The sequence below is a fragment of the Periplaneta americana genome, chromosome 4 (assembly GCF_040183065.1).
Source record: "Periplaneta americana isolate PAMFEO1 chromosome 4, P.americana_PAMFEO1_priV1, whole genome shotgun sequence".
NCBI lineage: Eukaryota > Metazoa > Arthropoda > Insecta > Blattodea > Blattidae > Periplaneta > Periplaneta americana.
Window position 1 is genome coordinate 126,056,487 of NC_091120.1, and position 17,616 is coordinate 126,074,102.

General features: G+C 34.3%; 1 long non-coding RNA gene across 1 annotated transcript; it reads left to right on the forward strand.

Moving 5' to 3' along the window:
- The first annotated feature begins 1,965 nt into the window (after positions 1-1,965).
- On the forward strand, positions 1,966-7,477 carry LOC138698186 (uncharacterized). The gene is made up of 3 exons (XR_011331760.1): positions 1,966-2,346; positions 2,557-2,722; positions 5,233-7,477. It is a non-coding gene; the product is annotated as an uncharacterized lncRNA (long non-coding RNA).
- Positions 7,478-17,616: the final 10,139 nt, after the last annotated feature.

Here is a 17,616-nt window from a genome sequence, read left to right on the forward strand (position 1 = left end):
ATAGCCAGGTTAATATTAAAAATGTTAGTAAAAATAAAATGATGTCCCTGTATAAGCTACATTATATATATATATATATATATATATATATATATATATATATATATATATATCGGTCAAAAGTTTTCGATCAGCTATGGAAACAACTATATACTTTATTTCAATGTACAAACACATCGGAAAAACTAAACAGACCAACAAAATATATATTCTCTCTCACTAGCAATATGATATGATAGAATATTCAAAACGAAATCCCTGTTTTAACCACAAATCCATAGATGATAGGTGATGGAAAACTTTTGACCGGTAGTGTATAGGTCTATATACAGAGTGATTCACGAGGATTTACCGTCTTATTTCTGAAGACATTTGAACAAAAAAAGTCTCAATACTTTCAGAGTTACACTAATTTTAAAGTTGTTTGTAAAATACGTTTTTTCTATGTAGTTTGAAGGTAAAAGAATAATAGAAATAGAGAATGAACCACTCAGAAGTACCATTTCTTTAACTGGCAAGTATTATGAAGCTAAAAATGTGCTGAGAACTCCTTAGTTGCTTCGTACAGACATATTTTTTCTATTTTTAACTAGAAAATTACATTATTCTTACGCACTTATCACAACAATTATTACAAATTACACCTTTTCCACCGATTTAATTATTTGCAGTTCAATTTTGCACCCTAATTTACAGTCTTGGAGAATTTACAACACATTTTATAAAATGTCGCCGTCCGCTTGCGTAGCCTACACTTGGCCGCACGCTTGTGAACGGCACCCGTCGCTCTACGTAACTGCAGACGGCTGGCTATCTTTGATTTCCTTAGCGCTCGCGATGGCTGCTGACTGCCACGCTGACCAAGATCACGCGTTCGCAGCAATGCGTTCCAATAATGAAACGTAACTCTGTAAATATTGAGAATAGGATTCATGTTTATATGACATTTTTTACATATTAGGAATCTTAACTTCATTTGTTATTTCTGATTTTACGCGAAAAAAATAAATAAAACTTTAATCTGAAACATGTTTCCTATTAAACCCTTAATATAATGAAAATTTTGTGTTCAAATAAGAAAAATTTCATGTTGGCATTGAAATGACCTTGAAATCCGCACTGGTTAAAAAGTCACGAGTGTTACTACCTGTGTCGCAAACAAGTTATTTTCGAGATAATCACGAGGAATATTTTAGACATTTTGTATGTTATTAATATACTGTATAAGCTTTATAAATTATTTTAATACGCAATAGTACTTACGGTAGTTAAAACGTAATGTATTAATATAACACAAATATGAATTATATATATATATATATATATATATATATATATATATATATATATATATATATAATTTACTTGTATGATGAACGCATAATGATTATCTGTTGAATACTAATTAATTTTGGTCAAAATTCTACTAACGGAGGTAAACTCCTAATGATAACAAGGTAGCGAATATAAAAAATTTAATTGTGCATATTTCATTTCATTTTACACTTTCATTCATTTTACTGTAATACACCCAATTATATAGCCTAACGCAGGTTCTGTACATTTATCTCCTGAAGAGATGACAGTAGGCTACGGCATAGATATTGCAACACCGAACTTACTGCACGAGGAGTCTTGCGGTTCCAAACAGTACATAAAATCAATCAACTTAAATACAATATTGGGGAGCGATAAGCAAAACTCAAAGAGTACGCCGACGTTAACCCAGTGAGTGGGACGATAATACGTATTCCTGCATTCCGTAATTAGACGAGAGAGAGAAAGAAAGAGGAGAGAGGTGAGACAGAGGGAGACGATCTGGAGCAAGGTTTTATTGCAAGCAACTACTGTGTGCGCGCCAGCTCTTAAACCGTGAGGTATGAGGAAGTGGGGAAAGGGGGCATATGACTCAGCCAGACCAACTAAGGAGTGTGCATGAATGTTCCCTCCGTAGTACAAACATTAAAGGCGGCTTCACAATTGCCCGGGAATGGCAACTAGAACGAGAACGGAATCGAGAAAAATCTTGGAAGCTTTATTTTTTAATGTATGGATACACAATTGCTTTCTGGGAACGGTAGGCCCTGGAATGAGAAACAAAACTTCACGAAGTTTTAACATTTCCATTCCCGGGATTCTTCTGCGCATGTCAAATCAGTCATTTATTCAATTCCGATTGTCGATTGTTCGTCGAGATTATCATGGCAGCTACGGAGTTTGAAGAACTATTAATTCTGTATGTGCAAGAAAAAGAATTCTTATGTGACAAGACAAATGTTCAATTAAAAAATGTAAGAATAAAAGAAAATGCTTGGTGTACAATCGCAGAGATCCTGAATAGTGATGGTAAGTTGGCAATATTACAACATTTTTCTTCTGATTTTGTGAAACTGTACATTTCCTTTCATTTCATTTTATATGTTGATATTATTTATCTATGTTCATATAAAATGCATACACTCAACGTTTAATGTTAATTTGATGATAAATTAATTCTAGTTATATATTTTACTTTCGGAAAGGCGAGAAAATATTAATATATTGCATTATTTTTAGCCGAAACTGTTAAGAAGAAGTGAGACAGCCTCAGGGACAGATTTGTGAAAGCCTTGAGGGATTCTACAGCTATCCCCCCTTCTGGTTCTGGGGCTCAACAGAAGAAAAATAATTTCTCCCTTTATAATTCTATGTTGTGGTTGGCACCTTACATTAGGAAGAGGAAGTAAGTATGAATATTTTTGGCACCCACTATTCTAGCTGAAAGCGAATTAAATTTAAGATTCTCGTATATATATATATATATATATATATATATATATATCAGTACCCTATGTATTTCAAACTATAGTTCCAACTAAAATTCTGTTTGATGGCATTAATATTGATACCATGACCAATAAAACCTAACCTAAAACTTACGTTATCAAAGGATCATGTAAATAGTCTTCTTTTCCACATGGCCTACTAAATTATTAGGCCTACACATTGCATTAAATTCCACTTTAAATTTTTTATACATGCATTTCTTATGGCATTGTTAATTTCCTATGTAGTATAGTTTGTGAACCGTAAGTAATGTCATTAATTCTAGTGGATGATTTCTTTAGTAAAGAGCAACAAAAAAGTCAAATACCATTTTGCTGTGTTGTGAATAGTTTTCCAGAAAAATGTGCATTTCAAAATACATGGTTTACGATTTTACGAGATTGTGCAACGCTGTGTAATCAGTGGGGAGTGCACAAAAGTCTCTGTTGTTCTGAACAACCCCCTCACCTGGCTTGTTCTGAAGTTGAAGGTCACTGTCACGTACCTTGGTTTTAACTCATAAAAAATACAGCTGATGTTATACCTACTGTATTAGAGAACGGAGAATGAACACTGGTCACTTCATGTTAAACAAAACTTGAAAAATTGGAAATAAATTCTACAACCTAATTTTAACGAAATATTCAGAGAATATAGTCAATAAGATACGCTTATTTCAAAATAAATTTAAAACATTAAGAAATATTTCTACACTCTCATTTCAATTAAATAAGCTAAAGAACTAAAACAATAATGATGCTTAGTTCACATTGTAAAAACAAGATTCTGAAACATTTAAAACTCCACAGGCAAAGATAAAAATACGATATTATGCTATTTTACATTAAACGAAAATAAATTTAAAATAATATTCATTTGTAAACTCTTTCAATTTAATTTTAACTATACTATCGGTGAACACAGGCAATACGAAAAGCTTATTTTTAAGTTACACAAATCAACTTATTAAAAAAAAAAAACTCAATTTGTTATACGCAAACATTTTCTTCCAGCAATTACAAATTATAGTTCCCTCCCACTTTCATTTTAAAGTAATAACTGGTGAACTTATACAACAAATCAAATTTCCCGAGACGTCTTTAAAATCAATCGTATGTGATATGTTTATATTTTTCGCTTCTCAACCGTCGTCTCGAACACGCCAGCTGTTCAGGTACCTGGCCTACGACAACATATATTTGCCTCTCTGCAGGCAGTACTAACCTTCACAACGTTCTCACACTGCACTACGTATTAAAATTACTTCTCAGAACGAAAACATACATTTGTTCGGATCAAATTTCTGCACATTCAGAGGACAAACTAAAATTATTTCAGTCATTTATGACCATAATACATTGCTCTCTTAAATTGACTGAGCATATAGGGAATTAATTCAGTAGCTTTCACAAAATATGCTATGAAATGATTCATATAAAATAATTTTTTTCTCAAAAAGGAAGCTAGAAAAGGAGCAAAAATGTATTAAACGTTTTTGTTTGAAATATCTCAAAGAATAACCCCTTGAAAGTAATGACATTACTTACGGTTCATTCTGTATATAACTATAGTTTGTAATAGATTGTGTGTGTTTGTACACTCATACATACAGAGTGAACCGTCAGTAAGTAATATAATTAATCTCAAGTGTTAGTTATTGATTTGATTTGATTTTGAGGGTACAGACATACCCTGTAGTAACATCTATAATGTACATCTTGCACTTTGGGAGGTATTTCAGATTCTGGCATTTGTTCATTTCCAGATAGATTTGATAGATCAGAGAGGGTGTAACCAATTGCCCAACAACAACAAGGAAGGACTGTAATTTAAAAGTATTAAGATACTTAAAAGAGAATCACAATAAAGGAGAAAAAATGTTCAATGCACAAAATAAATAAAAAAGAATGCTATTTCTCCACATTTTTAGAGTTCTGACTTCTGAGCTGCATTTAGGCCTATATGATCTAAACAATGTTGGAAATATTATTGACAGTATCTTTGCAATCTATAGGTCAATTCCAATTTGAAGCAGATAATATTTTATTACTATCTGAAAAGATAAGTTGGATTAAACATGTGTTCATTCTAATTTTGCTTTTAAAAATGTTTTCCTAATATACAATCTGGTTTCTATTCATTATTAATTGCTGAATTCATTAGAAATTACAATGAGCAATTAACAATCTGTTTTAAGTGTCTGTTAAACAATTTACAATTTATTACAATTGAAAATCTAAATTATTAAATGCCACTCAAATTAAAATTAATTAATCTTCATTGTTAACTGATAATTCTATTAAACTTTTCCCAACACATGTTGGATTACATTATTATTGTACTCAAGAAATTCGCTGAAATTTTTATAATCTTGTGTATATTTTACTGATAATGTGTCTGTAACTTATGACGTTGTTGTTTGCTTAGAATGACTTCAACTGTAAGCTCAGTAGAAGTCACCCCGAGTACAAGTGTTGAGGCTACATCAGAAGCAATACACCTTTCCGATGATGCCAGTACGAGTACAGAATCACCAGCTCCCATGCAGGAAAGTTCCTTAGGTGGAAGTTTCCAAGAGGAATTTCGCCCTAAGAGAGCCAACCTGCACGATACCCTCTCTAAAGTTGTTGATTCCTTTACGTCTTTTGTGGCAACGAGAGAATATTCAGGACCAAGTGACCTCAATTTCATGAAATCTGTACTTGAAGACATGAAAATGATCCCACACAAAGATAAATTTAAATTGAAGAAGGAGGTGTTGGACCTGTTAGAAAAATATATTCCATAAACTGAGACAAGTTATTTTAGATGTTGGTATAAAAGTATTCTCAAATTAAAAAAAATAACAATTTTCTGTAATATTTTATTGGATACTTATAAATAATCAAATACTCTGTGTTCCTATTTTTGTGTTCAATAAATACTTTCCATAATGCAATTGAAATATAGTAACATTGACATACTTTAAGTGACCTCAATTTCATGAAATCTGTACTTGAAGACTTGAAAATGATCCCACAGAAAGATAAATTTAAATTTAAGAAGGAGGTGTTGGACCTGTTACAAAAATATATTTCATAAACTGAGATAAGTTATTTTAGATGTTGGTATGAAAGTATTCACAAATTTAAAAAAATAACAATTTTCTATAATGTTTTATTGGATACTTATAAATAATTAAATACTCTGTATTCCTATTTTTGTGTTCAATAAATACTTTCCATAATGCAATTGAAATATAGTAACATTGACATACTTCTATCTCCCATTGTTTACATATCTATGTTGGTAGGATATTGCTCCAGCATCTGAAACCAAATAATCCGCGAAATTATCCCGTAATATATAAATTGCCTGAGTAGCAATATTAGATCCCATTCGACCAACTGATCTGAAATTTGTGTCATTTCTTGTGATTTCTCTCCAGTCTCCGAAATTTTGAGATGGGTGCTGGCTGCAAGTTTCTGTTCTCAAATAGTTATGTAAACATAATGTGGCTTTAATTATTGATTCTGCAGTCTTCACTGAACATAGCAATGGTTGTCTGTAAACTCTCCATCTACTTGCGAGTATACCGAAACTGTTTTCGATATTTTTCCTAGCCCTAGACAGTCTAAAATTAAAAATATTTTTTTTTTCTCTCCTAAATATTTACCAGGATAAGGTCGCATAATATACTGCTTTAGAGGAAAAGCCTCATCTGCTACAAAGAAATATGGCATTAAAATATTACTGCCTGGTAGAGTGCGAGGTTCGGGTAGTTCTGCAGATCCAGTCTCCAATTTTTTTCCAATTTTACTTCTTCTAAATACACCACCATCGCTTTCAGCGCCATATGCTCCAATGTCAGCCCAGATAAACTTATAGTCTGCATCGCAGCATGCCATTAATATTAAACTGAAAGTGTGCTTATAATTGTAATATATACTACCGGATCTTAAAGGGCACTGGATTTGGACATGTTTTCCATCAATGGCATCTAGAGTATTGGGAAAGTCCCACCTCTCTAGGAAACGTTCGCTTATATTATACCACTCTTCTTTGGTGGGAAACGGAAAATATAAAGGATAAAGTACTTCCCATAACACATCACAGGTTTCAGCGATCACTTTCGAAACGGTAGAATGCCCAACCCTGAATTCCCAACTCAGATTTAAAAATGAACCACCATGAGCCAGATACTTTAGAGTCATCGCCAATCGAAATTCTGGGCTCAAGCATTCTCGCCTACTCCTCTTGAGTAGCTTGTGTTTCACTAATGATAATATTTTTTCGAAATGCTGGGGTTCCATTCTTGTATATTTGTAAAACGCCTCATGATCATGTACCTTTATATATTTGAATATATTCACAAATGCTCCACGCTCATTTCTTTGTTGGTTCATTGGTCGAACCCACCATCTGAAAATAAGGAATACAATGTAACGAACATCATGATGTCAACTAGATAGTAGCACATAACCTTATTAAGAAACGCAGTGCAATGAACTTCTCATTTTCCACTTTCATACGTATTAAATTTGTGTAAGACATTAAATGTCTTTTTATTTTATTATAGGGAGTAATATTTACCTTCTTTTAGTGCTCTGAGCGACTAAAACACACATTAAAATAAGTACACAATATGTGACTAACTCGTCGTCGTCCATCTTGAAACATTAGAATAACGCAGACGCTTCAGCTTTCCGTTCAGTTGTGAATATTAGTATTCCCGTTCTCATTCCTCGGCTTTCCCTTCTCGTTCTAGTTGCCATTCCCGGGCAATTGTGAAGCCGCCTTAACTCTCTCGCTTATCGGTTTCACGGCGCGCCGCATTCCTGCCGCGTTATATATATTTAGTCTAGTATAGTACAGTCTTACGTCATCACCCGCTTATCGCTTCGACGCTGCATTCCTGCCACAGTTTAAGAGCTGGCGCGCAGACAGTAGCTCATGTTTGTGGGCGAGGTTAGTCGATTGATGAGTATAAATACTTGTTCACGATTCGGGATATATCTCGAGAACTTAAAGAATCGAATTATTCATATTTTTATTCGAATACTCTCATCACTATTATATGTTTCCCACGTTATACAAAGGGATTGAGACTCCGGGCCCTGGGCTAATCAGTTATCGAGAACTCGTATGGGGATGGAAACAGCTATGTCAAGGCTGAGGAAAGATGGTCCATCTGTCAGCATCGGATTCACAAATGCCAGCCGAGCCACCTATCGAACTGGAACAATCACATATAAGGCACACAATGGATCAATGTTAGCACATAAGAATATGGATCTACTCCGGATCCGACCATCGAGAAGTAAACCAGCCAGCCGACCTATATCTTACAGAGCTCTACAAGAGCACGCCACTGACAATTTTATGAACAAAAGAAACTAATTCGTGAACTGGATTCCACCGAGTATGAGAGAGATTTTAACTCGCGACGAACTAAATACCAGCAGTGGCTGTCCTAAATTGAGAGGACATTTTCATTAGTGAGTGCTTCCTTCATTAACGGCAAAGCACTGATACATAAAGACCAAACCGGCATTCGTTACAGACCACTGAACAAATCGAGAACAGAAGCTACGACGTATAATAATGGGAATAACGTGTCACAGGTCGCTTTCAGAAACAGCCTGAATTGTCAAAGGAATGTTTCATACACACACAGTAAGAGATGGAGAACCTACATGTAGTTTCTACGTCTTTCTCTCCATAACGTGTGTTTTGTCTATGATATATCTTCTTCTTCTTTCCGCACCGCGTCTAGCCGATTCCCGGTCGGGGCAAGTTACCTAGGGATTGAGGTTTTTTCAGGGGTTTCCCTTCAACCCAATATGAGCAAAATAATGTTGGGTAACTTTCGGTGTTGGACCCCGGACTCATTTCACCGGCATTAACACCTTCAACTCATTCAGACGCGAAATAACCTGAGATGTTGATAAAGCGTCGTAAAATAACCTACTAAAATAAAAAATCTTCTTCTTCTTCTTCTTATTCTTCTTCTTCTTCTTCTAAATGGTAGGCTCGAAGGTCAATTCCGGCTTCTTTTAATTAAATACAAGTGGTTGTGTTTTAACTTTCCAAAGTTGATTATAAACAGAGACTGGATAATGTGCAGAAAAGCACACACAGTTACTAAATACAACCACAATATGCAGATGTAGCTAATACAATCAGAGTGCGAATTAACGGAGGGGATAGGGGGGATTTGCCCTCTATTGGAAAGTTATTGTCCTCTCATGAATTCATATTGACATCCCTACCAGGGACAACGTCTATCCCCCTCACAAAATATAATCGTTTTAACACGAGTATTCTGTATAAAGTATAGGGTAAGCAAAGAAAATAATATTGCTGTACGAGTATTATTATCACCGGCAAGCTGACAACAATCAATAACTTACCCAGGAATTATACATCTTATCTTAAGCCTGCTCATGGATATAATTATTATTATGATCAAGGTGCAAGAAAAGCAACTTAGTGCGACCAAGCGTTGAACCGTAATAATAATAATAATAATAATAATAATAATAATAATAATAATAATAATAATAATAATTAGTGCTGTTAATCGATCAAAACATTTAATCGATTAACTATTTGAATTTAATCGATTAATCGATAGATTAAACGAGTTTTGATCGAGTTGGAAAAATGTTTTAATATACTGTAATATACAATTATTGTTAAATTTAACTTACGTTCGGTGATAAGCATAAATATTAAATGTTGTATATCTGTATATATTGTATCGTTATATTACAAAACAACTATTTTAATTTCTTACTAACATAATTATTATGAGACTCATAATTTATTGTGTCAATTTCTCCGGGAATTTTTGAGGCAAACATAAATAACAAAAAGTATGAATACTCACCTAATTAATACCATGATTTTAAACACGTGAGTGCATTCACATGCTCCGAATTATGCGCTGCTCTACGTTTATTGTATTGTATTTATTAACAGTCGATGTTATTCATACATTGCTTACAGCTAGAATATGGAATAAGTCAAAAAACTTAATACTATTATAGCGAGATTTACAATATAGTCTACTAGTAAAACACAAAGTTTTTGTATCAATTTTATGAAGTGTTATTGAATGTCACGAATACACCTACAGAATAGAAGGCATGAGAAATTAGGTACTTCTTTAATTTGGCCCTAAATAATTTTAAGATTTGAGTTTCATTTTTTATATCGATAGGAAGGCTATTAAAAATTTTTACTGCCATATAACGCACTCCTTTTTGATAGCACTATAGACGTGCCGATGGAATATGAAAGTCATTTTTTGACGTGTATTTATGCTATGATCTGTTGAATTAGTTACAAAGTTTTGACGATTACATACGAGGAAGATTATTAATGAAAAGATATACTGACAAGCCATGGGCATTATTTGTAGTATTTTGAAAAATGGTCCTACACGATTCCCTAGATTTGGCACCTACTATATTATTCTAATTACTCTTTTTTGTAATAGAAATACACTGCTACTATCTTTGGAATTTCCCCAGAATATTATTCCAAAACTCATTACCGAGTGGAAGTATGCAAAGTATATTGTTTTTAAGGTATTGATATTTACTATCTTTTCGTAGATATAATAGCAAAACAAGCTGAATTTAGTTTGGGGGTAATTTCTTTAATATGATTTTTCCAGTTTAACACATTATCGATTTTTAAGCCCAGAAATGTGGTTGTTGTTGTTTCTAATAGGGATCTATTGTTAATTATTGCACTAGAAATTTGCGACGTTGAATTTGGACAGAATTTAAATTGAATTATGTTAGTTTTGTTACAATTTAGTACCAATTTATTGACCGAGAACCAGTCATATATTTAGAAGAGAATTTCCTCTGTTGAAGATTGGAATGTGTTGAAGTTATTGGCTGTAATTACTATACTTGTGTCATCTGCAAATAATATGGGATGATCTACATCTTTTATTAGGGGAGCAAGATCATTTATAAACACTAGAAAAAGTAGGGGACCTAATATTGATCCTTGAGGAATTCTATTATTAACAGTTCCCTATGTCGATGCAGATTTCATAGTTGTATTGATTTCAACTTTCTGTTTCCTATCTATGAGATATGAGTGAAACCATTGGTGTGCAACACCTTTAATTCCACAATAATCTAATTTATCTAACCGCATTTTATGATTTATACAGTCAAATGCTTTGGATAAATCACAGAAAATGCCTCCAACGTGTAATTTTTTATTAACTGTCTCCAGAATTTTGTCAGTTAAACTAGATGTTGCATTTTCTGTGACTTTATTTTTCCTAAATCCAAATTGTTCTGGGACTAAAATATTGTATCTTTCTAGATGATGATATAATCTTTTATACATTACTTTTTCAAAGATTTTGGAGAAGACTGGTAGAAGTGATATGAGTCTGTAATTTTCTGGAGACGTTGTTTCTCCCTTTTTGAAGATAGGAATAACCACTGAATATTTTAATCTCTCGGGAATTGTATTGCCAGATTTTAGAAAGAGAAGAAGGTAGTTACGCTCTCACTTGCACACAGTGTAGACATGGCTATTTTATAAGGGAAGAGGGGACGAATCGCAGAAAAGTATGTATTTCATATGCTAGGAAGATGAGCTGACAACTAGGTGGAAGTTTTCTTGGAAAACCATAAAACGTAATAAGGATTTCTCATTGTGTTTAAACTTTTAATAAAGATAGACTAGGTCACTGTCCTCATATTTCCAGCTCTTTCTGAAGTGTTTGTGCAAAGATTTTCCTTACTCTACTTGGTTTACAGTTAGAAAATGACAGTACTCTTTTACTTTTAAGTAAACAATTTCCGAGAGAGAAATATTGCCGAAATTTTTAGTACGAGTTTGTATTAACACAATAATAATTAATATCAACTACAACCGATTAATTTTAATCGACTCGATTATTCGATTAAATATTTTTGAGCGATTATTCTCACAACAGAAATTTCTCGATTACTCGATTAAATCCCACATTAATAATAATAATAATAATAATAATAATAATAATAATAATAATAATAATAATAATAATTTTATATATGATATTCTCTATCTAGGATTCTATCCCCGCCTCATCAGAAATCTTAATTCGCACCCTGAATACAATAACATACATGGTATTCCATTGTAGTACATAAATGCTCTTTACACGTGAAAGACATTAGGCCTATAAGTACCTTTTCATACAGGAATGGGATAAAACACGATTGAGACAAATTTATACACATCAAGTAGGAAAATAATTACGTCATTTTCAAGCAGATACTACCGTAAAATACAACGCCTATTTCTTAATATCCTTTTCAAAAACGGCAAGAATCAATTAAATATTTTCACATGGAGAGACGCATTTATATGCACAATTAAACGCTTGTAAATAGTCGAATGAAACAAAACGTTCACAAAATAATCAGTTCTGTATACGTTTGTAAATATTGCAGAAAAATTCATGTTTTATCAAAGCACAATTAGCAAGGTTAGAGAACCAATCGTCAGTTCTGGGAGTCACTAAAAGGGACAGAATCATAAATGAAGATATAAGAAATCAATTACAGATTTTTAACCTAAATGAAGAAATAGACCATCACAGAAAAAATGGCTAGTCACGTAGACAGAATGGATGAGAGAAGATACCCAAAGAAAATATTAAATTATATACCAGAAGGAAAACGAAACATAGTAAGACCAAAAAAACGATGGAAAGACCAATGAACTAATAATTTGGAGCGCGCAACAAGCCTTAGTAGGGCTTAATGCATGAAGAAGAAGAAGAAGAAGAAGAAGAAGAGAACCAATCCACAGCCCTGAGATAGTCTCATGCTCTATTGATGAAACTAAACGAGCGCCTATGTGCGAGATTTCGATGGTGATACATATAGTGCAAAGCTTAAAATCGCGTAATTATACTAACTGAATTATTAGTCTAAATGTTTCAAGAACAAATTATCAACGACAGAATACACAAGGTAATATTAAGTTACAATATAGACTTAATACTGTACTAAGCAACATGCCGGCTTCGGCTTCAAGTCCATCCAGGAATGTTCAGCGTTGTATTAATCTTACTCCAGATGAAGCATCGTAACGTGAAAGAATAGGTCTACTGTGGTATCATTTATTTTCTAATATTCCATTACGCGCACTAAATTCCTGGCTTCTTTTATTTTTTTCCAAAATATTCCCATACTACATTTTCCTCTCCATTCCTCACTGACGGTGTGGTTAGGCCCTCTAGAGCAGGAGATCCGTTTATACTAAATGAAATCGAGGTTCGGAACCATTAATGACTAAACATACGAAGTTATTATTAAAATAATTTTGTAGGCTACTATATAATACTCTCGAAATTAATTGTGAGAAAATTATTTAATTTAATGTCATGGGAATGAATTACACAAATTAAACAAAACACACGATAAGTACTAAAATGATACAGTACACAGTTAATAAAAATACACATAAAATGATTTGTTATTAATAACTTGAACCATTAATCATTCAGTATGAAAAGTGACATATGTAATAATTTGTCTGAAATCTGGAACTAAATTAGTGCAAGCTATTTTCAGCAAGTCTCTTAAGTGTTCATTAGTTTCTTTTTCTCTCTATGAGGCCGGGAGGGTATCATCCCTATGCACAGCGACCTGAGGTCTATTGTGCGCCTCTGGGATGAGTTGTAGCCCAACGACAGCACCCACGCCGAACCGACCTAACTCGTAACACCCTAACGACACGTCCCGACATCCAAGTCCGGGTACCATTCCACCCCAACAGCCCCCCACATTCCCCCCTTAAACGGTCTGATGTGTACGCCACCCCTCCCGTCTGGCCAACGGTCTGAGGTGTAGGCCACCCCTTTCGCCGGGAGGGGAATGGGTTCCACTGTTGGGTCACCAACTACCCATGTGTGTTTATTAGTTAATCGTGACCTAAATTTGTTCGTTATAAAGTTCATTTTTGAAAATACAGATTCACAAGTGTCTGTTGGACCGAAGAATGTACGTAATTTTATTGCCAACTTTTGAAGTTTTGGATATTTATTTGCAGACACGTGTGCACCAAAATTATTCGTAGGTAATAACAGAAGGTACTTTCTGGAATATGTCTTTCAAAGCTTCGTCTTCTTGGAATTCAATGTATGGGGCCTCTCTTGCTGTTGAAAACTGCTTCAGCTTTACTGGTCCATTCACCGTTGGTTTTCAAGGAATAAATATTTATTAAAACCTGTAATACGTTACTGATTTTTTAAATCATTGAATCTGTTCTGGTGGATCTCAGCTAATAAATCAGTTATCATAATGAAATTATTGTAGTCTATTCCAGTGTTATTTTGGATCCAAACCTTTAGATTCGGGAAATGCAACCGTTCATCGGCCAAATCTGTTAAAAATAACTTCAGTTTTTTTATATATATAAAAAAAGAAAATTCTTGTTTCCGATATTAATTCAGCCACGAACTTTCACTTTCCTCGTAATTTCTTGTTTAGTACGTTCATGTGTTCAAAGAAATCTGATAAGAAAGCAAATGTTGCTGCATGGGTTTTGCCTTCCAGAAATTGAAAGTGTTCCTGAACCGATGGATGTTTGCATTTAGATAAAAAATTATTTTATTCTGGCAAAAGTGTGTAGAACCTCTGCAGAACCATCGTACATTGTTATACAACAATAAATCATCGTATTCAGCATTTGATTCATCAAGGTATGATTTGAATAAGCGATGTCTGAGCGATGATTTAGCACGAATAAAGTTAACTATGTTCACAACATGTTGCATCACTGCTTGGAGTTTAAGATGTAATGTGCAACACAAAACAGTTTGATGGATAATGCAGTGATATGGAACAAATGTGGATAGATATTTTTAGTCTCGGAACTAATCCTTTATTACAGTTTGCCATAGCGGGAGCACCATCTGTTGTAATCGATAATAATATACAGAAATCTAGTTCGTAAGTCTTTTACCACTTCAATGAGAGCTTTGTACAAGTTCTCCCCCCTTGTGTTTCTTCTAATACTGTCACAGTTGATAATCCTTCAAACGTGTCATGCTTTTTTGCATCGAAGTAACGTACAAACACCAACACCTGAGCGTTGTCCGTATTATCACAGGACTCGTCGACCGCAAACGTATATTACGTGATTTTCAGTTTGTTTTCATTTTGTTGGACTAATGCCTGAGTATTTCTGGTGTTTGAAGAAACTGACACTGCATAGGCGGAGAGAGAACCGTTTCCTTGGGGGCCAAAGCAAAACAAAAGAATCCCCATATAACAGGATTATGGGGAATATCATTTACCTCCTCCCCCCGTTATAGCTTGACCGTGGTACAGTATATCGAAATACGATAATTTAATAAAGGTATTTTCGGGAGGTGTGTTTCCTACAGTGATGTATTCATATTCGCGATGTTTCAGACCGAGTTGTAAAGGGATTGAACTGTAGGTCTACTACAAATTATAATAGGGCATAACTTAAAACAATCTCTCTCTTTTTTTCTCTCGTTCAGAAACACATGCATACATCAATAAAACTACGTAACAGTGCTAACAGAAACTTTTTATATGAAGTTTACCTTCCTGAAGATACCATATGAAATTTAAACTCTATTTTATTTAATATCGTCTTTAAGTTTACACATTATACCGGGATTACTTTTCTTTTTCCTGCATTGTTAAGCAGTATGTTATTCATATTTCTCCAAGTGGCGGCCTGAACACCTTCTAACACGTGAGTACAGGCTATTACAAAAGAAACATTACAGTGCTTCCATTCCTCAAATGAGGTATATTATAGTCAGACACATGATCTGAAGACATGAATTCGTCAATTTAAGCACAGAAACTTAATCATAAACAAAAGCAAGAAAAATCTTTTGAATTAAATACTTTCTAACATTAACAGAAACAAAAAGGAATTCAGGCAAGTACTTATGGGGGGGGGGCAGTGTCGCCCTCCACAACTCCGCCTATGTGACACTGGCACACGGTAAAGAGTATGGTATTAATAATATCCGTCTTGTATTCAAATAATGTCTCTGCAACACCAATTCTACACTCCTTAACTATGTTTGGGTCAGTAAAAGGCTTCGTATGTTTTTCCAGAATTCAACAAATGCGTACAGATGCTTATCTGCACTTTTCTTGTTTCGTCATAGATCGATTCATAACGTCTACATCTGTAGACTAGTTCGAAAGCAAGGTATGTACAGTACGATTATTTAGTCCTGACAGTCGCCGGGGATGTGCGCCTGGGCCAAGCGAGTCTATTTAGTTACGCAAAGGGGTGTTTGGGTTAGTCACTCGCTTGTCTTCGGAGCGATCGGATGTCATGCGTGCGGTAGAGCGGTACGTTTCTAGTACAATTAAACTGCACTGCATTCCTTTACCGACCGCTCGCCCCTATCTCTACTCCGGAGCTCTCTCCACTACTCCTAATACTTCCACTCTTTCGCGTCGCTGAGCTGTCAGGACTAAATAATCGGTCTGTATTTTAGTTTTCCTAAGATTGCTATCTGCAAACGATTTGTGTGTGGTTTCATATTTTTTTTTTAATTAGAACTTTTGATTATTGCAATGGTTTGGTTACAAATCAAACACACCAGTGGAGCTCCACGGCGACATGGTACCGTAAAGCTGCATAAATCAGTTCATTTTGATAAAAACTGTCTATTTCCACAATCGATTTTTCTTCTTTTAGTTTCCATATTTAACACTAACGACCCACTGCCACAAACCTCTAAATACAAACACTTCAGAACCTTTTTCAATAACTCATGTGACTTGAAAACAATTGAGAGTCAGCTATGTGCGCCACCGATATGCGCGTACGACCTTAAGCATTACTGCCAACCGAGCCGATACGGTACTACCACAGTCTAGTATATACAGTCGCGAAGCTCAATAAGTAGTAAATATAGTTGCTCACCACTAGGATCGCTAATATCGCCTCATTACAGGCAATGCAAAATAGTACCGTCACAGTCTATTGTTTCTAGCACCCTCAAAACTCAAGCTTCCTGACTGTATATAGTAGAATGTGGTACTACTATCATGGCATGCTCTGGTGGTATATCTTAACTTAACCTGTCCTATGCTAATGGCTAACAAAGTGTAAACTAAAATATGACACTACGTTACTTAGAATAAATAAGTAAAACTGAACGGTAAAAACAGCAATAATTAACTAAAATGTCAGGTTTTATTCAATGTTTAACCGGTCCGAAAACCTAAGCTCCGAGATCCGGATCCGAACCGCGGTCCGCCAATTGGTGTCCCCTGTTCTAGAGCCTACTGTACATGTTTCCAGCACTCTTTACCTGGACCTCTACAAACATATTGACGGAGATATTAAATAAATTTCTTAAATTTGGACTCATCTGTGCAAATTATCTGTTTAAATTTATGTACTGTTCAATTTTTGTATTCTTCAGTCTATTGTAGCATTTTATGCCTGTGTGTTGTATTTAACAATGGTTTTCGTACTGTTGTGCGACCAAATAACCCAGCATGACATAAGTAACTTTTCAAAAGTAGATATTAGGATTGGTTCTTCTCTAGACTAGTTAATTTCTGCTCGCTCATTAGTATGTTGATAAGTTTAATGCTAAAATAACAAGTTACAGGATTTATTAAAATATATTTATATACCACGTTCTGTGTCTTAATATTTGATAATTGAGAACTTAAATATTTGAAATACCAATAATGATAATAAATAACAAGACAGAAAACTAACACAAGGTAACATTTTAAAGCAGACTACAGGTCACACTATGCATAGCACAGCCGATCAGCTCGC